At 37.4% G+C, this 27,149-nt stretch overlaps 1 long non-coding RNA gene across 1 annotated transcript in view; it reads left to right on the top strand.

The window, feature by feature from the left end:
* LOC109023181 (uncharacterized) overlaps positions 1 to 26,811 on the top strand; it is a 40,462-nt gene extending 13,651 nt beyond the window's left edge. The window contains exons 3-5 of the long non-coding RNA XR_002002548.1: positions 13,125 to 13,185; positions 15,677 to 15,724; positions 26,603 to 26,811. This is a non-coding gene — a long non-coding RNA (uncharacterized lncRNA). The remainder of the gene's footprint in view (positions 1 to 13,124; positions 13,186 to 15,676; positions 15,725 to 26,602) is intronic.
* The last annotated feature ends 338 nt before the right edge of the window (positions 26,812 to 27,149 follow it).

Genomic DNA, 27,149 nt, shown 5'->3' with positions numbered 1-27,149 from the left:
TTCAATAATGAACAGAACATCCAAATAGAATATCAACAAGGAAACGAGAGCTTGAATTACATTATAGGCAAAATGTACCTAAGAGGTGAATACAGAATATTCTACCCAATGGCAGCAGAATACACATTCTTCTAACGTGGATCTTTCTCCAGAATAGATCTATTGTGATATAAGTCACGAAAAAAGTACTTGGTGCAGCAAAAGCAATACTAAGTGGGAAATTTAGCACAATAAACACCTACATTTAAAAAAAGAAAGATCTCAAATAAACAACCTAACTTAACACTGCAAGGAATTTTAAAAAGAGCAAATTAAGTCCAAGTTAGGAGATTAAGAAAATTTTTAAACTAGAGCAGAAAACACAAGAAATTAAAAATAGACAAAATAAGAAACTGAGTTTTTTTAAAGATAATCAAAATTGATAAACTCTTAGCTAGACTAACTTAAAAAAGGAGAGGAATCCAAACAGATAAAATCAGAAACGAAAGAGGCTTTCCAAGTGATGCTACAAAATAAAAAGGATTATATGAGAATACTGTGAATAATTATACACCAAAGAAATGGATAATCTAGAAAAATGGATAAATTCCTAGAAACACAAGCTGTCAAGACTAAATCATGAAGAACTGGAAAGCCTGAAAAGACATAACTAATATGGAGATTGAATCAGTAATCAAAAACCTCCCAACAAAGAAAACCTTGAGACCAGATGGCTTCACTGGTGAATTCTAACAAACATTTAAAAAAGAATTAACATCAATCCTTCTGACCATTAAGGAAGGGGGAACATTTCTAAACTCATTTTATGAGGCCGACATTACCCCGATACCAAAGAACAGCAGACACTATGACAAAAGAAAACTGTAAGCCAATATCCTTGATGAATATAGATGCAAAAATCCTAAACAAAATACTAGCAAACTGAATCCAACAGCACATTAAAAGGATCATACACCATGACCAAGTGGAATTTATCCCTGGGATGAAAGGATGGTTCAACATATGAAAATCAATTAAGGTGATACACTGCATTAACAGAAGAAAGAATAAAAATCACATGATCATCTCAATGTAGAAAAAACATTTGATGAAATTCAACACCCTTTCATGATAGAAACTCTCAACAAATTAAGAATATAAGAAAAGTACCTCAACATAATAAAGATCTTACATAAAAATCCCACAGTTAACATCATACTCAATGGTAAAAAACTAAAAGCTTTTTCTCTAAGCTCAGGAAAAATGCCCATTCTCACCACTTTTATTCAACATGGTACTAAAAGTTCTCACCAGAGCAGGTAGGCATGAGAAAAAAATAAAAGGCATCCAAATTAGAAAGGAAGAAGTAAAATTGTCCCTGTTTACAGATTATATGATCTTATATATAAAAAATTCTAGACTCAATTTAAAAACTGTTAGAATAAAAAATTCAGTAAAGTTGCAGGATAGAAATACAACATATAAAAATCAGTTGCATTTCTATACACTAAAAACAAACTATCCTAAAACAGAAATTGAGAAAACAATCATATTTAAAATAGCAACAAAAAAATAAAATGCTTAAGAATAAATTTAACTAAGGGGGGGAACGACTTATATAATGAAAACTAAAAAACACTGATAAAAGAAATTAAACATGACATAAACAAATGGAAAGACGTTTGATGTTAATAGATTTAAAGACTTCACATTGTTAAAATGTTTGTACTATTTAAAGTGATCTACAGATTCAATGCAATCCCTATCAAAATCCCTTGGCATTTTGTAAAGAAACAGAAAAAGCAATTCTAAAATTTATATTGGAACCACAAAAGACCACAAATAGTCAAATTAATCTTGAGGAAAAAAGAACAAAGTTGGAGGCATCATACTTCCCGATTTCAGAAAAATATCACAAAGCTAGAGTAATCTAAATGTCATGGTACTGGCATAAACACAGACATATTGACCAATATAACAGAACAGAGAGCCCAGAAATAAATCCACACATATAAGATCAACTGATCTTTGGCAAAAGTGCCAAGAATATACAATGGGGAAAGGACAACCTCTTCAACAAATGGTTTTAGGAAAACTGGATATCCACATTCAAAAGAATAAAAGTCAGGCTGGGTGCGGTGGCTCAGGCCTGTAATCCTGGCCCTTTTGGAGGCCAAGGCAGGTGGATCACTTGATGCCAGGAGTTCAAGACCATCCTGGCCAATATGGTGAAACCTCGTCTCTACTAAAAATACAAAACTTAGCTGGACATGGTGGTGCCTGCCTGTAATCCCAGCTACTCCGGAGGCAGAGGCAGGAGAATCGCTTGAACCCAGGAGGCAGAGGTTGCAATGAGCTGAGATTGCACCACTGCACTCCAGCCTAAGCAAAATAGTGAGACTACGTCTAAATAAATAAATAAATAAATAAATAAATAAATAAATAAATAAAAGTGGACTCTTATACCACACAAAAAATCAACTCAAAATAGATTAAAAATTTTAAACTAAAACCTGAAAATGTACAACTTCTAGAAGAAAACATAGAAGTAAAGCTTCATGATATTGATCTTAGTAATGATTTCATGGATATGACACCAAAAGCACTGGTAACAAAAACCAATATAAATAAGTCAGATTACATCAAACTAAAAGTTTTTGCACAACAAAGGAAGCAATGAACAGTGTGAAAAGACAAACTATAGAATATGAGAAAATATTTGCAAACTATATATCCAATGAGGGTATACAATCCAAAATGTACAAGGAACTTCTACAACTCAATAGAAAAAATAAAAACCTAATAATCCAATGTAAACAGGGGCTAGGGAATTGAATAGACATTTCTCCAAAGAAGATATACAAATGGCCAATAGGTGTATGAAAAAAATGCTTGACATCACTAGTCATCAGGGAAATGCATATCAAAACCACAAAGAGATATTACACCTGTTAGGATGACTACTATCAAAAAAAATAAAAGACAACAAATATGGCAAGGATGTGGAGAAATTGGAACATTTAGCACGCCATTAGTGAGAGTGCAAAGTGGTGCAGCCACTATGGAAAACAGTATAGTGTTTCCTCAAAAAATTAAAAATAGAATTATAATATCATCCAGCAATTTTACTTCTGGGCACTTATTCAAAATAATTTAAATCAGAATCCCAAAGAGATATTGGCACTATCACATTTATTGCAGCACTATTCATAAGAGCCAGGAGATGAAAATAACCTAAATGTTTATGGACAGATGAATGAGTTGATAAAGAAATACGATACGTAGATATAATGGAATATCATTCAGCCTTTAAAAAGCAGGAAACTCTGCAATATGTGACAACATGGATGAACCTTGAGGACATTATGTGAAGTGAAATAAGCCAGTCACAGAAAGGCAAACACTGCATGATTCCACTTATGAAGTAACTAAAATAGTCAAATTCATAGAATCAAAAACGAGAACGGTGGTTGCCAGGGGCTAGAAGGGGGAACAATGTGAAATTACTAATCAACAGGCATAAAGTTTCCATCGAGCAAGACAAATAAGCTCTAGGAATCTGCAGAATATCATTGTACCTATAGTCAATAATACAGTTTTGTATACAGAAATTTATTGACAGTAGATCTCGTGTTAAGTGTTCTAGCCACAATAAAATAAAATCTTTTAAAAAGAAATCATTCGTGGCATAACTACAATGTGCAAGACTTTGTGCTAAAGGCTGGGTGGACAAAAGATGTATTAGATGTTGCAAGGCTGGGCTATTAAATACCAAGTACTCTAAGACACTATTTCTAAAATGTGTATGGCTGCTGCCAATGATTCCTGTGTGCCTAATTTAAACAAATCATCAGGATTTCCTTAGATGTAGATAACATCAGATGAACTTATCCAGATATTCTACATTGTTTCCCATTCTAATAATCAGACACTTTGATTAACATTCAACTTTTATTAAAAAGCAGAATTCTGATACTAGGGAAAATTTACAAGAAAAGCCAACACCAACATGCAAATATATTTATCACTAAGCTAATATGGCTATGTCAGTCTAAGCATTTGTTTTCCTTCATAACCGGAAACAGTGGTTTTCAACCTGTGGTCTGTGGAACCTCATGCTCCGTGAGGTTACTTGAGGGGTCATAGTACGAATGACAATCACATGAGGCTTGGACCTCATGCCTGCTTCAAATTGCAGCAGCTCTATTTTTATGTATTTCATAAATGAAAGGGGTGCAGAGGAAATGTGAGGAGTCATGTAAAATTTTACTTAGAAGAAAGGAATTTACTGCTGACAAGGTTTGAAAACTTCTCCCTTAAAAGAATAATATTGGCTGTGCATGGTGGCTCACACCTGTAATCCCAGCACTTTGGGAGGCCGAGGCGGGCAGATCACGAGGTCAAGAGATCGAGACCATCCTGGCCAACATGGTGAAACCCTGTCTCTACTACAAATACGAAAATTAGCTGTGCATGGTGGCGCGTGCCTGTAGTCCCAGCTACTTGGGAGGCTGAGGCAGGAGAATCACTTGAACCCGGGAGGCAGAGTTTGCAGTGAGCTGAGATTGCACCACTGCACTCCAGCCTGACGACAGAGTGAGAATCCGTCAAAAAAAAAAAAAAAGAATAATATATTTGTTTTACCCTATAAAGTTGCTCCTGAACAATTCCTGACTTCTTGGTTAACTATCTGTCACCTATTCTAGTTTGCCTCCCAGATTAAAGGTAGGAATCGCTTCTTACATATCCTACTGGTACTATTGAACTACTTCCTTTCCTAAATTGATGGCTCCTACTAAGGAAAGATGCCTTTAATGTATCACAGAGTAGGATAGACTCCGCAGGGCACTTGGCCCTCTGCATTGTATCTCCCCATCTCAAGACTGAAGCCCAGAGGGAGCCTTCTCTCCCAGCCAGCTCCAAATTCACCTACTCATTACCCCTCCCAGTCAATGTTTGGCTTCTCCATTTTATAACCCAACCTCCTGCTAAGTTTCTGTAGCTTCTTAAAGGAGAGAAACTATTTTTTCCTCCATAGAGTCTAAAATCATAATACATATATAACAATTTTAAAAGAAAGCCCCAGAAAGAAGTCTACTGACATCCTGTTCAGTCTTATATTTCCTCAAGTCAGAAAAGTCAGACTGCAGAACAAAGGGACTTAAGCACATGGGAGAGTGTGTCTTGATTTCACTTTGAAGAACTTTGTGCTAAGTCAAATCCATGCGCTAAATAAAGGGTTACCAAGGAGTAGTTGTCCTTGATCTAAAATTTGTAAGTCTTTTCAATTATAAAAATCAATTTTATTTCCACTGAGTCTAGTATTTTAGTCATTATGTGAAAGCTATATATAATTATCCTTTGTGAATAAGGCGGGGTAAAAAGATTTTAAAATTTGGATCATACTTATAATTGGTTATTAATATGCACATAGGGAAAATCTTTATGCATGTGAAACTTTGTCAAAGACTTTCTGCAAGTATATTGAAGAGCCACAATATGACATTGGGTAAAGATGCAAATTAATTTTCAGGCATGTGGAGCCATTAAGAATGAGAATGAACATGCCATGAAGAATTAAAGGAAATTAAAAACACTTATGACTTTTTAATCTGTACAAAGCAAACTATAACATTTTATCATCATAAAGCAACTAGTCTTCATAATATTTAAATGCTCACATAAGAATTAGACAGAGTGAAATTCCCGAGAGTAACTATGCATGGCTTTGCCATTTACAAAATACTTTTCTGATCAATCATTTCAGCTAGAGAATAATCCTTTGCCCAAGAAAGGTATCTCTATCCTCAATTTACAATACCCAGAGACATTTAGTGATATGCCCAAGATCACATAGAAAGATAAAGAGAGAGAATGACAAGCTGGTCTTCTGACTTCCGCTACATCACACACAGTATCCTGCAAGGCAGTCCACATAGCAATGTGCTTGTACCTGCACACTAATATAAACACATGCTAATGCAGGCATACACCTGCTCTCCTTATACCTCACCCCTAAAATAACCAAGAAAAATGAAAATTCTATTGTTTAAAATAGCATTTGGATACTACATGTTCTCACCTATAAGTGGGAGCTAAGCATTGGATACACATGGACATAAAGACGGCAACAATAGAAACTGGGGACTACTAGAGGCCGGAATACAGGAAAAGGGCAAGAGTTGAAAAACTATTGGGTACTATGCTCAGTACCTGGGTGATGGGATTATTTGTGCCCCAAACCTCAGCATAATGCAATGTATCCATGCAACAAACCTGCACATGTACCCCTGAATCTAAAATAAAAGTTGAAATGATTTTTTAAATAAAGAAAAATTATAGGAAAGCACAAAGAAAAATGGTTTTGGAGAAGCTTTATTATATAAAACTATAAACTCACATAGCTAAACTTAATTTTATTATATATACATTTATAACAGTCTGCCAGGTATTTCTGCATTTTTACACACCTCAATTTCACTACTAGACCACAAACTCTTTGAGAGAAAGGACGATACTTTATATTAAAACATACTTTTGGACTCAGAGCATTTAACAAAATGCCTGGTATATAGTACACATATAATATGCGGGGTGAATTCAGGCATAACTATACCACAAATTTTAAGAATAAAACAAATTTAACTGTTTTTTGCAAAGTAGTCAACTGAAGCAAAGCCATTGTGTGAATCAACCAAGATAAGTTAGTGGCAGAGTCAGATCTAAACTCTAAAATCTAGACAACAATGAATTTTTGAGACTTAGAAGCCATTTTATAGGCTATTTTACCCGTCACCTTTGTTTTAGATAGATTTTGTTGGCCAGGCAAAGAGGCTCATACCTGTAATGGCAGCATTTGAGAGCCAGGCGGGTGGATCACTTGAGGCCAGTAGTTCAAGATCAGCCCGACCAACATGGTGAAACCCCATCTCTACCAAAAAATACAAAAATTAGCCAGGTGTGGTGGCACAAGCCCATAGTCACAGCTACTCAGGAGACTGAGGTGGGAGAATCACTTGAACCCAGGAGGCAGAGGTTGCAGTGAGCTGATATCATGCCACTGCACTCCAGCCTAGGCAGCAGAATGAGATCCTGTCTCAAAAAAAAATTTAAAAAGACAGCTTTATTGTGATTACCATGTCAAAGCCCTGAATCAATGTACATCATATATACACACAGACACACAGACACACACACACACACACACACACACTACTTATATTGAGCCGCTGCTAGCTTCTTAATAAAAATGTTATCTGTAAATAAGTGGAAGGATGCCATCAGCAAGTAGCCCAGTGACACCAGAAAGATGCTGATTTGTGTGGCTCAGGCGTCAGGCATTGACACCAAATGAGATTATCAATTGCTCCTCCAGCTCCTTCGAGTCCCCCCCACTGATATGAAAAGCAGACAAGTCACATGACAGACCACTGACATCCACATCATACGCCAGAAAGAACCATAATAACTTGCCGCCATTAAGACAAGAGTACATTGAGGTCTAACTTTTCCAGAAAGTCCCATCAGCTTCACTCACAGCTACTGTGGAGGAGAAACACTCCCTTACACTAAAAACCTCATTATAATTCCACTTATTTCATTTTCCTAGAATGATACTGGTAGGCATCTGGACTCAGATTCTGAGCCAGGCCAAAGAGTGAATGAATCAATGAGCATTCTATCCAGCAATAAAGGAATCGTATCCCTAGACTTTATGTTTAAATCCTGTTTATATTATATTCTGCAATTACATACAAACCCTATCGTTAACAGCTTTTTAATAGTTTGAAATTTCATTTAAAGACAATGAGTAGCTTGACTTTATTTCTGAGCACACAGCCATAACAGCCATTTCTATTTTTTAAATTCTCTATTGGAAGTTTCTAAAAAGTTCTTTGAGATTATTTTCAATGCTATATTGGATTGTGATTGATTTCTATTTTTATTTTATCCTGTCCTTCCACTTTTTAACCTATTAATGAAGAATCACTATAGCCTAAGTGCCTTAAATGAAACCATACTCAGTATTTCTCACAAGCTCTCCTGACAAAAAGTTTGGCTGTCTCTATTTAAGTAATAAACTAGCAAAGAGGTGAAGGAACTAACAATATTAGTAAATTAATCCTTCTCAAACGCAAATGTGAACAAATGCCACTTCACTGCATACATTACCTCCTTATTAAAATTATGTCAAAGACGGTTTTGAAGACCATCCAAGATCTTTTCACAGAGTTCAGTTCAAGCAATTTGAACTGTAGTGTATAATTCCACTGCCTTTGTACTGTATGGCAGTCGTGTACACTTTGTCTCGTGGACCTCACATAAGAAGATGTTTTGGAAGAACCACATTTTTCAGATATTTCCTACCAAGCTCAGCACATTGAAATAGACTGAATACAAGAGAGAATGAAACTAATTTAAAATTTTGGGAGAGAACTGCACATAAGCAATATAATTTAAGAGTTCTACTGAACATTTACAGACCTTCCCTTAATGCTGGATTTGTCTCTATTATACCTAAAAATTAATTTGTTAACAAAGATATATCCTATGCTATTCCACAAAGACTTTTTTCTCCAAAAGGAAACTTCGAAATACAAGAAAGGAGAGTGTGACTATTCACTAATATGACAAATGGCAGAGTGGCATTCCAAACAAGCATAGCTATGATTAATGTATGTGCAAACATCCATTCAATAGAAAAGTCTCTACAGTACCAAATAGAAATCCTGACCAAATCATGAGCTGTTATGACAAGTCCTCATTATTTTTACAACCCAGGAAACTGTTACCCAGTTGGAATCTCAGTGGTTTGGCCATGCCTGCTGGTGGTAAAATAAGGACAGATAATCCCTGAACAAAATATTTATACTATAGTGAGCACCTTATCTAAAAACGACTTCTCTGAGCTCTGACAGCTTTATCTATATTACATAACCATGCAAATCACAGTTAGTTGGACTAAGGATGGATGCTTAATCCAATAGCATAAACATATTTCTTCAACTAAAAATTTGGTATTGGAATCAAGTAGCCAGTCAGCAACATGCAAATGTGGGGACTGTGGAGCACCTCAGAAAATGAGTCAGTGGGAGGATGGAGGAGCAGGGAAGAAGAGAAGGGAGGTAGTGGCTTTTCAGTTTTTCCAGCTCCTTTTCTGAGGCCCTAATGCATTCCTGATCTCGAGATATGTGTCTGTCTCCTTATAATAAATTCCCCTGTGTTGCTTACTTCTTGAGTTGACTTGTTATCTAAAACCCAGAATCCTAAGTAATGATACATCTATACATTAAGTTACTCTTATATTTTACTTACACTTTCATAGGTCTACAGCTTATCTCTTCATCCAAAGTATAAGGTCCCTGAGAGCAAAAACTATTCTCTATACTTGTTTGCACTCATACACCACATACACAATACCTTGAATAGAGCAAGCAGACTTCAAATATTTGCTCACCCATTATGGCTCTATGTTGACATATTTTTTCATTTTTATTCAGAAATATTGTTGTTAATTGCATTATCATGAAAGTTTATAATTATGATCCATCGCGTGACCTACATACAAGCACACATGTTGTTTTGGTGGTGTTTTCTCAGCATTTGCAAACACAAGGAATTAACCTCCTGGTTCTGTTTTCCAACTTTTGGATGACAGATTGTGTTATGTGCTGTTCCTTGTATTACTTCTGCAACTTGTCCATGTTGAAAATGCAAACTAAGAAAACTGAAGAGCAGCCCATTAGATACACAGTTAAACAAGTTTCTCCGGGGAGGCAGTCAGAGCCACACACCCTGAGAAAACAGTTTATGTAACCAAGTCAGAAAAATTTCAGCTAAGATACATGGTTTGTTGAAGAGCAGATGGTGGGAAAGAAAAGGGTTAGCTTTAGTAATCGTCCACCTTTCTTTCTTAAAAGGTCTTTCTAGCCTATAACCAAATTCCCTCCTTTCAGCATTGCCTCTCTGAGCCATTTGGGGTGGACCCCTGACAGCCATATGTGTATTATTTAACCCCAAAGTGACTAGGAGCAGATCTCTTTGCTTCTTCAGTTGAGGTCCTCATATTCATACCTTCCTATGCCCAGTAACAAGTCAATGTTCTCATGGTTTCCCCCGTGGATCACAGCAGCAGTGTCCCAGCAGTACTCTTTAAATTCATCCCATTTCTTTCCAATTCATTCTCCGTAATACTACCAGTTCTAAAGCCATCTGTTTCTACATCACTCCTTTACTCAAGAATCAACATGTCTTTCAGAGGCCAAAACTGATCCCTTTGCCCATTTGTCCTACTTTCCCACTACTGCTCATTTATCTATTCAATAATGTGTATCAAAGACCTGATAGGGGCAGGCATTGTGCTAAGCACTAGGAACACTATGAGAAACACAGACAAGTAAACAGGTTGTAATGCTGTGGTGATAAGTCATATAATAGAGATAATCATACAGTACTAAGATGGCACACAAAAGGCACACCAAATCCTGTCTGAACAGCAAGAAAAGGTTTCCTGGGCAAAATGAAATCCAAAAGGCAAGTAGTTATTAGGAACATGGTGATGAGCAAGAAGAAATATGTGCATATGTGCATGGGCCGAGATGCAAGTGGCAGCAGGGGAGATGATGAAAAGTAGATGAAGATAGGTGGAATCAAGAAGACTTGGTAACAGATTGAATACGGGAGCTGAAGGGATGTGAGTGGTAAAGGGAGAGGGAGGTACCAAAAATGACTACCAGGTACCTAGCATGAGAAGTCACATAGACAGGAGTGTCTTATAATTAAATGGAGAAAAGTGTTTGATAAGAAGATCATAAAGTCTAAAGAAAACTTGTGCTTAATATGGCTTCTTGGATATGGGTAAGAACATTTTCAAAGTTGAGTTCTTGTGGACAGATCAATATATTTATAGAAAGGATGTACACGAAATAGTTAACAGTTGCTAGTTCCGTATGGTGGCCTTTTTATTTACCTATATTTTCTAAATGTTTGGTGTGAACACATAACACTTTATAACATAGCGATATTTTAAAGTATTATAAAGGATCTTAAAACATATGTATAAGCCATGATAGATGAAATAGGAGCATGAGACAAGATTGCAGCAAAATGTTACAATTTTTCTATGTTTCTGGGACAAATATGATCCTTATTTCTTCTTTTAAAAATAAAAGAATTGCATATTTGTAAAAATACAAATGATGTAGCACCATCTGGTATTGAGAATGAACTCATCTGGTGAAGTGTGGCAAAGCAATATTTCAAGGCTCACAACCTCTACTCGCATGTTCCCTACAGTGTTAACTTTCTCCAAACTGGAGAAAGCAGTAGGCAAGACTGAGGCTTATGGCCCTCAACATAACTCATCAATAGTGCTGAGAAATTAAAGAAAAATTATTTTTCATAAAGATTATAAACTTAATTATTTGAATTTGAGCCTTACTTCTGCCCTAGGTCTTCTGACTCATATAAGTTATTTTACCATTAGAGTTCTGCAGGGGTTTTTTAATTTATTCATTATTTTTTACCTTCAACTCAGAGAGCTTGAAATGACTACAGACCTCTAGCTCCCCTTTAAAACTGAGGAAAATGCCTTACACTTACCTTATAATATTCAGCATTTGGAAAACTAAGTAATGATGTTAAAAAGTCATTATCAGATAATAGGGATGAGGAAGAGATAACAAGCATCTGCTGATGAACCAGTTTGGCATCCATAGCAAAAACTGCTCACCTGCTCACCAAACAGCCTTCATATTCTTCCTGGCTGCAGGACTATCCTGCATTTAGTTATATGGCTATTTTGATGAGAATGGTCGTATTGGAGATGGAGAAAACTGATGGACTAGTTAGACAAAATCACTGAGGCTCTGTGGCAGATTGAGTATGAGGAGCCAGGAGACAGGGAAGTATCAAAAACGACTACAAGATGTCTAGCATGAGCAGAATGGACAGGGTGTCCTAAGGACATAGAGAAAAGTACTAGACTGATAAGGGGATCATAACATCTAAAGAAAAATTTTGGTCAATATGACATCTTGTGATGGGTGAAAACAATGGAATGTGAATAGAAATTGTGTTTGTCATTTACTTCCCTGCTTCATAAAAATCTCCCATGTGCCATCCCTCATTCTCTTTCTCCACTCACTGGCTAAAATAAATGCAGCTGATTAGAACACCTTGTATTAGAGTCATAAAATGAAAAGAGACTGACTTCCCGAATGACTACATGGAAAGTGGACTACTTTCCTATCACTGCTATAACAAATGATCACAAACCCAATGGTTTCAAACAAGGTAATTTATTATCTTACAGTTCTGGGGATCAGAAGTCCTAAAATCATGTTGGTAAGGCTGTTTCTTCTGGAGCCTTAAAGGGACAATCTGTTACCTTGCCTTTTCTAGCTTCTAGAGGCCAGTGTCATTCCTTAGCTCATGGCCCCATCCTACACCAGCAGTGCCACATCTTCTAGTCTCTCTCTCCGTCCCTCTGCTTCTGTCATGGCCTGCCTCTGTGTCTCTAATACCTCCCTCTTTGTCTTTTCAGAGCCCTTATGATTAGATTGGGCCCACCCAGATAATTCGGGATAATCTTCCCATCTTGATATCCTTAACTTAATAACATCTGCAAAGTCTCTTTTGCAATGTAAGGTAACCTATTCACAGGTTCTAGGAATTAGGATGTCTTTGTGGGGAAGGTCATTATTCTGCCTACCACAGAAGGTATTTTGGACTTCACATGAGTGAGAAAAACTTCTGACTGTGTTCATTCATTAACTTCATGAGGCTTGTCTCTTACTAGCTGATATGACTAAGCAATAGTATCTAAAATACAGTAAACCATAAAACAGTAAACATCTGTCCCCAGCTGAATTGTAGTTTAGACAGCAACCACCTCTTCCTCCACTTTGTTACTAACAAATTGTCCTCCACATAATAACATGTAATGATACTCCAGCAATGTTTACTAATGATAAGGGCATCATGGTACAATAGCTAGAAATAGCCTAGGGGTCATTTAAAATCTTATTTAGCAAACAGCTTCAACCTTTTCCAATATTAAAACTTCAATTAGAACTTTCAATACCTAAGGAAAATTTTGCTCATTTATTAATACATCTTACCTTTTTTTGCCTGAATTATTTAAGATAAAGGTGCTGCCAAGAAATGAAGTGCCACAAAAAGAAGCAAAGACATAAGAAGATACTGGTGAGACCAATAACTCATGGATAAAGTTTAAATAATCATATATTTAAAGTTCATTTTTCTTCATTTCATGAAATGTGGGGCTTGGAATTATTACCCAAAGGTCAAGTTGACCTCAGTGTCCATGGATTTTACTTTCTGTAAACTTTCTATTCCAATTATGATTGGATTATCTTCAAACACTGTTTTTATCAGAAGAAAACTAAAAGATGAAGATGATTAATGTTCCCCCTAGATATTCATCAGCAACAATCTCCTTATTACTCTAATGACTGTTCACTAGAAAAATATTTTAATGCACTTTCATGTTTTCATGTTTTCCAATTTAGAAAAGTAATCAGACTTTAATGTGAATGCATTTTTAACATTTTTCCATGCTTTAGGGATGCTGCTTTTAGGAGGAAAATGTAATGAATGTTTTTAGTCGTACAAAAGAGGTTTGCCCAGAATCTGTGGTTTAATTCAACTTTTCAGTGACAACAAAATAAAAAAGACTAAATGCATCTATCAGCTAGGACTCCTCCCTTCTCAACATGGCTACCTATTGTTTAAATATATTTGAAAGATAAAATTCATTTAGGGAGACAGGAACAAAAATAAGTTTGCCAGGTTAATTTTCACAAATTTTCCCACACAGATCTATACAGATAGTTGCCATTCTTCTGAGAACTCCTGACCCCATCCCTCCAAGACGGTTCTCGTCCTCAAAACACACTTCACCACATCCCACAGTTACATCCCCTTCCCCTTTCTCTAGTTTGTTCTCATGTGCCCTTCAGGTTTTCAATGTTTTCTTAATGTCATCAGTGAAAATGTCACTACTGAAGAGATTTAAATGCCATTTGTCTATGCAGGCCTTTAACTTCAACATAAACAACCTGTTTTCCATAAGTTTATCCTCAGATTTAAACTGAACAGAAATCAAAGAATTATTTTTGTCCAATTTTTCTTTTCCTTGATTTAACTCATAGTCTCAGAGAGGATGCTCCAACTGCCTCACCATCTCCACATCACCTCACTACCTACTAAAGTGTCGTAACCAAACCTCAGTAATATTCTAATAATGTCTTTCTCTGTCCTAGTCTAGAAGATAGCAAATAACAAGGGCAGGCAGATTTAAAGACTGGAATAAGGCATGTGATAAAGGCTTCTGCACACAATAAAGAATTGATCTGCAGATGTTGACTGGTTCTTGAGAAAGAAAGAGTTGATGCAGAAAATAAATCATCTGAGGGAAGGGTTTTCTCCCCCTAACCAAGATATTGTATAATGTCTCAACTGATATCCATAACCTTAATGAAGTTACCAGGAAATGAAATATTTAATCACGTTTTATATTCTACCATTAAACATGCTTCATGGACACACGTGAGCAATTATATAATATCACACTTCCAAGTTTTCCATTTTTAAAAAAACTCATAGACAATTAAAAACTACTCTTCAGATCACCTATTTTGTCAATGCAGCTGTTAACTTCCTTCTCGCAAGAACTACTCCCAAGGATGTAGGACAATAGACTTTATTCTAAGGACTTCAGAATTCTTCACTAAAAGGCGCGATTAAGGACTAAAACTATTACTATCCAAACTAATTAGAGGGAGTTATGGTCTAATTTAGTTCTATGATATGAAGCTATTCTGAGTTGATTTTGTTGGAAACACAAATTCTATTATATTCTAAATTCAATTGCACAATTCCACAGCAAAGAACTGGGTAATCCGTATAGCTCTTCAATTTTCTTGTGAAGATTCAAAGTTTTGCTTATTTTGAGTTATGAAATGTGAATTATTTCAGTGAATCAACCTCTAATTTCAAGGAGATTTGAGGAACAACTCTTTAATTAATCTTTATCATGCTTGCTTAAACTTTGCCAGCCATCTCTCTCCCAAAAGTAAATTAAAGTGAGGGGAGAAAGAATCTCAATGACCTGCCATAACACAGCTAGCTACCTGACAGATAAGTCTTTATAAGACCCATCATCCTGAAGAATGACATAATTTTGGTTTCAAGCACTATGCGTGCTCAGAAAAAGTTACAAGGCAGTGCAATCAGAAGTCAGAGTAATAATTTGTGTGTGTGTGAATAGACTGCGTAGGTAAATATTTACATCTGATAAGTAATGAATACTCATTATTATTCATATTTAATAGTTTTCATGCCTTAAAAATATTTCTTTACCCAATCAGATATTCAGCTTCTCTGTAATTTTTAACTATTACCAACACAGAGCATATTAACTTTTACTACCATTTTATATTTTTTCATTATTATTATGTTTTCAGCTACAATTCACAATGCAACCACCTAAAAACCAAGACTTACCAGTTCCAGTAAATGTCAGTTTAAAAAGGAAAAACAAAAGATTCAAAGTTTTGCTTATTTTGAGTTATGAAATGTGAATTATTTCAGTGAATCAACTTCTAATTTCAAGGAAATTTGAGGAACAACTCTTAATTAGTCTTTATCATGCTTGCTTTTTCTTTTCTTTTAGCCACCAGAAAACACTGGGAACAGAAAAAGACACAAAGTAAATAGATTGGTAAATATTTCTTTTTTTATTTTATTTTTTTGAGACGGAGTCTCGCTCCGTCGCCCAGGCTGGAGTGCAGTGGCGCGATCTCGGCTCACTGCAAGCTCCAAGATTGGCAAATATTTCTATTCTACGACTCATAGAAGTAGCTGCCATCATGTATTCCCAGATACAGTGCAAAGTACTTTACATGTCTTATCTGATTTAATTCTTTTAAAAACTCTCTAAAAATGTTCTGTGTTATCTCTTTTGATCAATGAGGAAACTGAGGCTTAGAAAGGAAAAGAAACTTGTCCAAGTCTCAAAGCTAGAGACTGACCTATAGTTTAAGTCCTGATTTGTCAGGACAAAATGCTTAATTCCTATTACATGTTGCCTGTATATGCAGACATAGGACCCACTGCAAATTGGCATGTGATACCTGCTCATGTGCTATGGCAGAAATACTAAGATGCCTAACTATGATTCGTGCCACCCTCCCATAGCATAATATTGATGTAGATACATAATATTGATGTAGGGTATTGTCCAATCCCCCTTACGTGTAGGAGCGGCTATGATATAGATAGGTTGTTACCAAGAAAATGTGCCCAAAACTAATTTGCCACTTTCAGGCCTGTCCTATAAAAACTTCCCAGAAACTCTTCCATGTTCACCAGCCATCCCATTTGATGTCAACTGGAGTTGCCAGATAAAATGCAGAGCACAAATTTAAATTTGAATTTCAAAAAACTAAATTATGTTTTAGTGTAAATATATTTCATGCAGTATTTGAGACATATATTTACCAGGAGCACTGACATTCAAGTTGCCAGATTAGCATATAAAAAGCATCAAAAATGTAAATGTCCCAAATATTTCATGGGATATACTTGTACTAAAAAGTTTTCTGTTATTTATGTAAAACTCAAATTTAGCTGTGTGTCTAGTGTTTGTATTTGCTAAATCTGGCCGCCCAAATAGCAACACCTCTAGTTACACTGGCAGCAGCCACATGCTAAAGGCAGTAGAGCGACCATCAACACAGATCTGATGACTGCAACCAACGGTACCCCGCCTTTGAGCTTTACATTAGGGAGAAATAAAGTTGTACTGTGGTAAGCCTGTTAGGTGTGTGTGCTGATTAATACAATACAAACAATACTAGTGTGACAATATTAATAAAAGTGCCAAGAGTTTATCATTCAAGTCTTAAAGGGAAGCAGCACGGAGAGTATAAATCGTTTAAATTTGGAGTCATGCCAGCATGTCCTGGGTTCCAATTTCTGCTGTTTCACCTCCTAGCTTTGTGGCTGTAATTTCTCTAGCTTTGATTTCTTTACCTATAAAATAATGAAGTCCATGCTTTCTTGAAACGATATCTTTAAAAAATAAATAACAAATGCAAAAGAAACCTAGAATATTTAGCATATAAATGCATAATATACTAATACTATTACTGATTTTTATCATTAAAAAGAATAGGCTAATTTCCCATTTTTATGTTTATTGAGCTGCAAAGTGATGAATTTATGCCTTTTTAATGAGAGTTCATTTTATTGTTCATAATTAAGTCCATACGGCTCACTTTTATAATTAGCTATTTTTTATCTCACTGTCTTTGAACTCAGTAATTGACTTTGCCAGCAGATTTTTAAGCTGAGATCAGTCTTTTCCCTGAGTTTTCCAATCAGACTAGCACTGCTGTTTTCACTCATGGACCTCAGTGCAAGGCCAGTAGGCACTCTGGATGGTCTGAAATCTGCCTTTCCTCCTTGTTGCTGAGCACATCTCAAATTGATCAGCTCAACAGGTAGAATTCAAAAGTGTCTTTCATTTGAAATTAGACAACCACCAAATCACCCTATTACAATTAAAACTGAGAATGCTCAACACCATAAAGCCCAAGACTGAGGCACAGTATTCCAATATGCACATTACCATGCGTTCAGAACCTAACTGCTTCCAAGCACAAAATGTTTGGCCCTTTCTGGCTTAGACAACTTGCTTTATAGAAGAAAATTGAAGCCTAACTTGAAATACTTTTTTTAAATGGTATTTGTTGAAACATTTTCATCAAATTTGTTAAGTCTTGAGGTGCTCAAAATTAAGCTATGTTTTCAGTGTCAACCTATTCTCATAAATCTCTTCTCAAAGAGAAAACCAAAAATGAAAGTGAATCTCTGATCTCTTACTGATTTGGAATAAATCACTTTGTATCACTTTCTAACCTTGGCTACAAACCACAAAAATAGACCATTTAACAAAGGGACTCTTGACCTGAGATATGCAAACTTCCTTAAGTTGTAGACAAAACTCTGCATTTGTGCATAAATATGCTTTTCTCAGATTCCAAAAGGGATTCAGAGGCCTATACAGGTGTTCCACAGGGTTTCTGTCATTAAAAGCAACAATGGCAAGGTTTTTGGGGGGAAAAAGTCCATAAATAACCAACATTTTCCCCTTTAAAATAACATTTTGAAAGCCCTCAGTTATGAATAGAGTAATTTTAACTACTAGTAATGCAGATCCAAAGAGCATACCCATAACCCAGGGTGCCACATGGCTGGGCACACTAGCTGCCAGAGGGCATGTGGTCACAAAACAGTTATAGAGTACTTTTTTTAGCCATTTGCTGCTTAATTTACACCCATAATGGACTATGGGTTAAACTCAGGATGTTTAAAGAGCATGCCATTAATACCCAATTTAAAGAGGCACTGAAAGTGACAGTAATTCTTAAACATCACCTCAAGATGTTCTTTTCCAGAACTCTAAATTGTATTCATCTGATAAAAATTCTTATATAGCACCTCAAGACATATTCAATACTTTAAAAATAAAGTTAAGAAGATGAAATTGCCTGGCAATTATGTTAAATTTCTCTTTTAATTCATTGAAAATAATACTTAACCACACCTGTAAGATGTTACAGAAAAGTGCTTACAAAATAGCAAGAATAAAATTTTTTGTATCTCATCACAGGGAACCAAAACACAAAAAGATACAAAATAAAGCAGCTGCTTTTTATTTAAAGTGTAAAGTGCAAGAATTGCAAACATCAATTTTTTTTAATGTTCTTCTACTTTTGATGTCAGCAAAGAATTAAAATGTAATCTCCTTCCTTCCTGCTATCTAGAGGCCATGTGAGGAGGATTCTGAGACAGGCATCAAGTCAGGGGAGGTGGTGGCTGAGTAATGGTGGTGTCAGAGCCTGAATGAGCTCCCACTGATCAAGTCTATGACAATCTGAACATCAAACTAAATGATAATAAGGGGAAGTGGCTAAGATGGCCAACTAGATGCAGCTTAGGTGTATGGCTCTCAAGGAGAGGAACAAATGGGGTGAGTAAATATGGCACCTTCAACAGAAACATTCAGGTACTCGCACTAGTACTAGTCAAGGAAACAACTCAAACCATGGAGAAGACCTCCAGCCACCCTCACTAGTGTTCTCTGGCAGACAGATTTGAAAGCTCCCTAGAACAGAGCTCCCAGAGGAAGGGGCAGGCTTCCATCTTTGCTGTTTGGATGACTTAGCAGTTCCAGCCTTTGGGCTTTGGAGAGCCCAGGCCAACTGGGGCAGGAGTGGTACCCCAGCACAACACAGCTGCTCTAAGAAAGCATGGCCAGACTGCATCTTTAAGTGGGTCCCTGATCCTGATTCTCCTCACTGAATGGAACCTCCCAACTGGGGCCTCCAGCCACCTCCACCAGTGTTCTCTGGCCTACAGAAATTAGAAAACTACCTGGGACAAAGTTCCAAGGAGCAGGGGCAGGCCACCATCTTTGTGGTTTGGGCAACTTAGCAGTTCCAGCTTTTGGGCTTTGGAGAGCCCAAGCTGACCAGAGGTGGAAGCAGTACCCCAGCACAGCACAGCAGCCCAAACAAAACTGTGGCCAGACTGCTTTCTAAGTGGCTGCCTGACCCCATTCCTCATCACTGGGTGGAGCCACCTAACCAGGGTCTGTAGCTATACCCACCAGTGTTCTCTGGCTGACAGAGGCTTCAGGCCTCCCTGGGATGGAACTCTCAGGAGGAGAAGCAAGCTGTTGTTCAGGCAACTTAGCCATTTAGACAACTTAGCTGTTTAGGCAACTTAGCCGTTCCAGCATTTGGACTTCAGAGTACTTGAGGTGACCAGGGGCTAAAGTGGCTTCCCAGTACAGCAAAGCTGCTCTACAAAAACATGACCAGACCACTTTTTTAAGTGAGTCACTGATCCTGTTCCTTCTGACTGGCTGAGACCTCTCATCTGGGGTCTCCAGACACCTCTTAAAGGTGTGTTTAAGCCAGCAGGAGGTCCGTACATCCTTTGGATGCAGCTCCCATAGGAAAGGGCAGGCCGCCATCTTTGCTGTTTTGCAGCCTTCACTGGTGATACCTCCAGGTACTGGAAAATCCAAGGCAAGTAGGGACTGGAGCAGACCCCCAGCATTCCACAGCAGCTCTATGGAAAAGTGGCCAAGTTGTTAAAAAGAAAAAAAGAAATCCAAAGATCAGCAAACTCAAAGACTGAAAATAGATAAGCCCACAAAGATGAGAAAGAATCAGCACAAGAACACTGAAAACTCAAAAAGCCAGAGTGCCCTCTTTTTCCAAATGACCGCATCACCTCTCCAGCAAGGATTCAGAACTGGGATGAGGCTGAGATGGCTGAAACAATAGAAGCAGAATTCAGAATATGGGTAGGAAGGAAGTTCACTAAGCTAAAGGAGTACATTGTAACCCAATGCAACGAAGCCAAAAATCATGATAAAACATTGCAGGAGTTGACAGACAAAATGGCCAGTATAGAGAAGAATGTAACCAACCTGATAGAGCTGAAAAACACAATAAAACAATTTCTTAATGCAATCACAAGGATTAATAGCAGAATAGACCAAGTGGAGGAAAGAATTTCAGAGCTTGAAGACTGTGTTTCTGAAATAAGACAGGCAGACAAGACCAGAGAAAAAAGAATGAAACAGAATGAAAAAAACCTCCAAGAAATATGGGATTTTGTAAAGAGACCAAATCTACAACTGATCAGTGAACCTGAAAGAGATGGGGAGAATGGAACCAATTTGGAAAACATAATTCAGGATATTATCCATGAGAATTTCCCCAACCTAGCTAGAGAGGCCAACATTCAAATTCAGAAAATGCATAGAACCCCAGTAAGATACCCCATGAGAAGCTCATCCCCAAGACACATAATCTTCAGATTCTCCAAGGTTGCAATGAAGGAGAAAATGTTAAAGGCAACTAGAGAGAAAGGCCAGATCACCTACAAAGGGAAGCCCATCAGACTAACAGTGGACCTCTCAGATGAAACCCTACAAGACAGAAGAGATTAGGGGCTAATCTTCAACATTTTAAAAGAAAAGAAATTCCAATCTGGAATTTTATATCAAGCCAAACTAAGCATCATAAGCGAAGGAGAAATAAGATCCTTTTCAGATGAGCAAATGATGAGGGAATTTTTTTTACCACCAGACCTGCCTTACAAGAGCTCCTGAAGGAAGCACTAAATATAGAAAGGAAAGATTATTACCAGCCACTACAAAAACATACTGAAATACACAGACCAGTGACACTATAAAGTAACCACATAAGTCTTCAAAATGCCCAGTTAACATCATGACAGGATCAAATCCACACATATCAATACTAACCTTAAATGTAAATAGACTAAGTGCCCCAATTAAAAGACACAGAGTGGCAAGCTGGATAAAGACCCATAGGTATGCTGTCTTCAAGAGACCCATCTTACATGCAATGAGACACAGAGGCTCAAAATAAAGGGATGGAGAAAAATCTACCAAGCAAATGGAAAACAGAATAAAAGGAGGGGTTGCAATCCTAGTTTCTGACAAAACAGACTTTAAACCAGCAAAGATCATAAAGGACAAGGAAGGACATTACATAATGGTAAAGGGTTCAATTCAACAAGAGGAGACAACTATCCTAAATATACATGCACCCAACACAGGAGCACCCAGATCTATAAAGCAAGTTATTAGAGATCTTCAAAGAGACTTAGACTCCTACAAAATAATAGTGGGAGACTTTAACACCCCACTGACAATATTAGACAGCTCACTGAGACAGAAAATTAACAAAGATATTCAAGACCTGAACTCAGCACTGAATCAAATGGACCTGAAAGATGTATACAGAACCCTCCCAAAAACAGAATATACATTCTTCTTGATGCCACATGGCATTTACTCTAAAATTGATCACATAATTGGAAGTAAAACACTCCTCAACAAATAAATGCAAAAGAACTGTAATTCATAATAAACAGTCTCTCAGACCACAACACAATCAAATTAGAACTCAAGATTAAGAAATTCACGGCCAGGCACAGTGGCGTGAGCATAATTCCAGCACTTTGGGAGGCCAAGGTAGGCAGATTACCTGAGGTCAGGAGTTCAAGACCAGCCTGGCCAACGTGGCAAAACCCCATCTCTACTAAAAATACAAAAATAGCCAGGTGTAGTGGTGGGCGTCTGTAATCCCAGCTGCTTGGGAGGCTGAGGCAGAGAGAACTGCTTGAACCCAGGAGGAGGATGTTGCAGTGAGCTGAGATTAAGCCATTGTACTTTAGGCTGCATGACAGAGCAAGACTCCATCTCAAAAAAAAGAAAAGAAAGAAAGAAATTAATTCGCTCAAAACCACACAGCTACATGGAAATTGAACAACCTGCTCCTGAAGGACTTCTGGGTAAACAATGAAATTAAGGCAGAAATCAAGAAGTTCTTTGAAACTAACAAGAACAAAGATACAATGTACCAGAATCTCTGGGACACAGCTAAGGCAGTATTAAGAGGGAAATTTATAGTGCTAAATGCCCACATCAAAAAGTTAGAAAGATCTCAAGTTAACAACCTAACATCACCACTAAAAGAACTAGAGAACCAAGGCCAAGCAAATCCCAAAGCCAGCAGAAGATAAGCAATAACCAAAATCAGAGCTGAACTGAAGGAGATAGAGACATGGAAAACTATTCAAAAGATCAATGAATCCAGGAGCTAGTTTTTGGAAAAAATTAATAAAATAGATAGACCACTAGTTAAACTAATAAAGAAGAGAGAAGATTCAAATAAACACAGTCAGAAATGACAAAGGGGATATTACCACTGAACTCACAGAAATACAAATAACCATCAGAGAATATTATGAACACCTCTATGCACATAAACTTGAAAATACAGAAGAAATGGATAAATTCATGGACACACACACCCTTCCTAGAAAAAAATGGATAAATTCCCGGACACACATACCCTCCCAAGACTGAACCAAGAAGAAATTGAATCCCTGAGTAGACCAATAACAAGTTCTGAAATTGAGGTGGTAATAAATAGCCTACCAATCAAAAAAAGCCCAGGTCTAGACAAGTTCACAGCTGAATTCTAGCAGATGTACAAAGAAGAGCTGATACAAAGGCTAGACACAGTGGCCCACACCTGTAATCCCAGCATTTTGGGAAACCAAGGTGGACAGATCACTTGAGCTCAGGAGTTTGTGACCAGCCTGGGCAACATGGCAAAACCCCATCTCTACAAGTAATACAAAAAATTAGTAGAGCATGATTGTGTATGCCTATAGTCTCAACTACTTGGGGGGGCCAGGCAGGAGTTTGTGACCAGCCTGGTTGACAAAGTGAGACACTGTCTCAAAAAAAAAAAAAAAAAGAAGAAGAAGAAAGAAAAAGAAGAGCTGGTACCATTTCCATACATCTTCTGAAATCTAGGCAGGGGGTCTCAAACCTCAGTTCTTGACTTCTGGGCACCCACAGGCTCAAGACCACATGGAAGCTACCAAGGCTTGGGGCTTCCACCCTTTGAAGCAACAGCCCAAGCTGTACCATGGCCCCTCTTAGTCAGGGCTGGAGTGGCTGGGACACAGGGCACCAAGTCCCTAGACTGCACACAGCACAGGGACCATGGGGCTGGCCCACGAGACCATTTTCTCCTAGGCCTCTGGGCCTGTAATGGGAGGGGCCGCCATGAAGACCTCTGATATGCCTTGGAGACATTTTTCCCATTGTCTTGGGGACTAACATTTGGCTCCTCATTACTTATGCAAATTTCTACAGCCAGCTTCAATTTCTCCTCAGGAAACCGGTTTTCCTTTTCTATCAAATTATCAGGCTGCAAATTTCCCCAATTTTTATGCTCTGCTTCCCTTATAAAACTGAATGCCTTTAACAGCACGCAAGTCACCTCTTGAATGCTTTGCTGCTTAGAAATTTCTTCAGTCAGATACCCTAAATCATCTCTCTCAAGTTCAAAGTTCCACAGATTTCTTGGGCAGGGGCAAAATACCACCAGTCTCTTTGCCAAAACATAACAAGAGTCACCTTTGTTCCAGTTCCCAACAAGTTCCTCATCTCTATCTGAAACAGCCTCAGCCTAGACCTTATTGTCCATATTGCTATCAGGCTTTTGGTCAAAGCCATTCAACAAGTCTCTAAGAAGTTCCAAACCTTCCCACATTTTCCTGTCTTTTTCTGAGCCCTCCAAACCATTCCAGCCTCTGCCTGTTACCCAGTTCCAAAGTCACTTCCACATTTTCAGGTATCTTTTCAGCAGCACACCACTCTACTGCTACCAATTTACTCTATTAGTCCATTTTCTTGCTGCTGATAAAGACATACACAAGACTGGACAATTTACAAAAGAAAGAGGTTTATTGGACTTACAGTTCCACATAGCTGGGGAGGCTTCACAATTATGGCAGAAGGCAAGGAGCAGCAAGTCACATCTTACATGGATGGCAGCAGGCAAAAAAAAAAAATGACCCTGTTCAGGAAAATTCCTGTTTTTAAAACTGTCAAATCTCATAAGACCCATCGCTATCATGAGAACAGTATGGGAAAGACCCACCCCCATGATTTGATTATCTCCCACTGGGTCCCTCCCACAACACATGGGAATTATGGGAGCTACAAGATGAGACTTGGGTGGACACACAGAGACAAACCATATCACATGGAATCAACCTATATGTCCACCAACAGTAGACTGGATGAAGAAAATGTGATCAATATACACCATGGAATACTATGCAGTAATAAAAAAGAAAAAGATATGTCCTTTGCAAGAACACAGATGGAACTGGAGGCCATTATCCTTAGCAAACTAATACAGGAACAGAAAACCAAATACTGCATGTTCTCATTTATAAGTGGGAGCTAAATTATGAGAACACATGGACACACAGAGGGGAACAACACACATGGGGCCTTTCAGAGGCTGGAGGGTGGGAGAAGGAAGACAATCAGGAAAAATAACTAATAATTAAATAACTAATGGGTATTAGGCTTAAGATCTGGGTGACAAAATCTGTACAACAAACTCCCATGACACAAGTTTACCTATGTAACAAACCTGCATTTATACCCCTGGACTTAAAATAAAACTTTTAAAAAATAAACAAATGATAATAGCAGATTATAGCCCATTAAATAAACTAGGAATTCATGAGTTCAAATTACATAAACAAACAAATAATTATTCCTTACATAAGAATGCTAATTACTGTATGCAGAAGGAAAGGTAGAATTGGAAGGTCATTATCTGGCAACTATTATAGTAGTAGTTGATTGAAGAAGAAAGCATCAAATGATGCTGAAACTGAGTGAAGGTTTGATGACAACCAACATGGTCTCAAATTATCTCCCCACAAAGTGCTGTTAACTGCAAAGGGGAGATGAGTTACTTTGCAGTCAGAAATGTTGTATCACTGGGCACAGTGGCTCATGCTTGTAATCCTAGCACTTGGGAAGCTGAGGTAGGCTATTTTCTTTTAGTAATTTCATGGCTTGTGGTCTTAGATTTAAGCCTTTAATCAATTTTAATTTGACTTTTGTATATGGCAAGAGATAGGGGTCTAGTTTCATTCTTCTGCCTATGGATATCCGGTTTTCCAAGCCCCACTTATTGAAGAGACTGCCTTTTCTCCAACATATATTCTTGGTACCTTTGTTGAAAACGAGTTTACTGTAGATGTATGAGTTTGTTTCTGGGTTCTCTATTCTGTTTCATTAGTCTATGTGTCTGTTTTTATGCCAGTACCATGCTGTTTTGGTTACTGTAGCTCTGTAGTATAATGTAAATGACAAGTTAACCAGTGCAGCACACCAACATGGCACATGTATACACATGTAACAAACCTGCACGTTGTGCACATGTACCCTAGAACTTAAAGTATAACAAAAAAAAAAAGAAAAGAAAGGAAGAGAGGAAAAGGAGGAAGGAAGGAAGGAAGGAAAGAAGGAAGGAAAAGAGGGAGGGAGGGAGGTTGTATTAAAACGAGAAAATTGATTAGTTCACAAATTATGCATTAAAAGGCCCACAGTTTACTAGATCTACAAATTCCTCAGAACCCCTAAATACATTGGCTTTTTAGAATAAGTATTAAATACACACACACACACGAACACACACAACCCACAATACAACTGATGTGGCCTTGTGGAAGGAATACGTAAAGCTATTTGCATTATAGTGCTAATTTAGCTTTTCTTTACATTAAACCTTAATAACCAGAATCTGCTTCTTTGTAACTTCTGTCCATTTATCCAGTTTCCACCCAAGGAGATAGAGCAAGTCTCATTGCTCAACTATTCTAAATCTGCCACCACGATCCCCTAAATCTTTTCCAGGCTGAACACTCCAGATTTCTTCTACTCTTCCTTAACTGATAGGACTTTAGTTCTCTTGGCTGCTTTTCTCTGAAGTATCCCATTTTGTCTGAGACAGTACTGTGACGGTACTATGATACCTCTGAAACAATAGTATGGTACCAGTGTCTGAGCAGAATGGACTGGCACTCACAAAACCAGATATTGTATTTTCAGTAGTGCACCCAAGGGTGATACTATTTTTTATTTCTTTTATGGAATTCCCAGCTGGAGATGCAGTCTGGCATGTGCTATGAAAAAAATCACCAATTTCTGCACTTGATTAGTCTGCCCGTCGCTATGCCTCAGCCATTGTCAGCCACATCGAGTTATTCGAAAATGCATTGCAATGTATTTAGAGTTATGAAGTCCTAGAGTTTGTACTTCACTCTGTAAATAAATTATTATTATGCCTACTAAAACTTTTTAAAAGCAAATTCTCCTCACCTGCTCTTCTTTTCCCAAATTAATGAGCTTTCCTGAAGATATTTAATCTCAGAAGTTCATCCTACAGTATGCAAGATTAGTCACTGCAAGGTAATGTTACATTTCATATCTGAGGTAAGATTATTTGGAGCTGTTGCAAAATTTAGAAGATGAACTGATTTAGTATTATTTTTAAGATAAGAATCAAACAGAAAAATCTTTGCTTCGGACTGAATTAAGAAACGATATACAAACTAGCAATATGACAACATCAAACCAACGTATCACTATATCATTTTAATTATGTAAGAAATAAAACAGCTAATGTTTGTTTACTGTTTCATATGTG

Source organism: Gorilla gorilla, chromosome 15 (assembly GCF_029281585.2).
Source record: "Gorilla gorilla gorilla isolate KB3781 chromosome 15, NHGRI_mGorGor1-v2.1_pri, whole genome shotgun sequence".
Taxonomy (NCBI): domain Eukaryota; kingdom Metazoa; phylum Chordata; class Mammalia; order Primates; family Hominidae; genus Gorilla; species Gorilla gorilla.
The sequence above is the reverse complement of the archived record's forward strand: the minus strand, read 5'-3'. Positions and strand labels throughout refer to the sequence as shown.